Source organism: Frankliniella occidentalis, unplaced genomic scaffold (assembly GCF_000697945.3).
Source record: "Frankliniella occidentalis isolate FOCC.00 unplaced genomic scaffold, Focc_3.1 Scaffold64, whole genome shotgun sequence".
Classification (NCBI taxonomy): domain Eukaryota; kingdom Metazoa; phylum Arthropoda; class Insecta; order Thysanoptera; family Thripidae; genus Frankliniella; species Frankliniella occidentalis.
The window spans coordinates 960,030-960,453 of record NW_026267194.1 but is presented as its reverse complement, the minus strand read 5'-3'; positions in this window follow the sequence as shown (position 1 = coordinate 960,453).

Below are 424 nucleotides of genomic sequence, written 5' to 3'. Positions count from 1 at the left end.
TTCAATTATGTATGAACTTTCTGAGCAGATTGGTGGGCTGTGTCGACACTGCTCATGCGCAGACGTGGAGTGGGGGAAGCAGGGGATGGAGTGGGGGGCGTCTGCGCAGTGCGCCTTTTGTTCTTCCATTTTACTTCTTCACGTCCAGCTCTGAAATACCCTATAAAAACATTCGCTAAATTTAATTTAGGAAAAGTTCCTTAATTCATGGTCAATTTATTTAACCTAATTAAGGCAATTTTGCGTTGTCTCAGGGAAAGGATTTTCTGGGTGCATAGAGGAAAGCCGGCGCTCAGGCAGACGGCGGGCAGGTAGGCGTTTCGCGGGCAGCAGACAGCAACAGTGTGCCGCAGGTGAACACGCGAAAGCCTCCGCGGCGGGGGCAAAGCAAAGGCGGCGGGAGTGGCTGGGGTCGTCAGGGAGG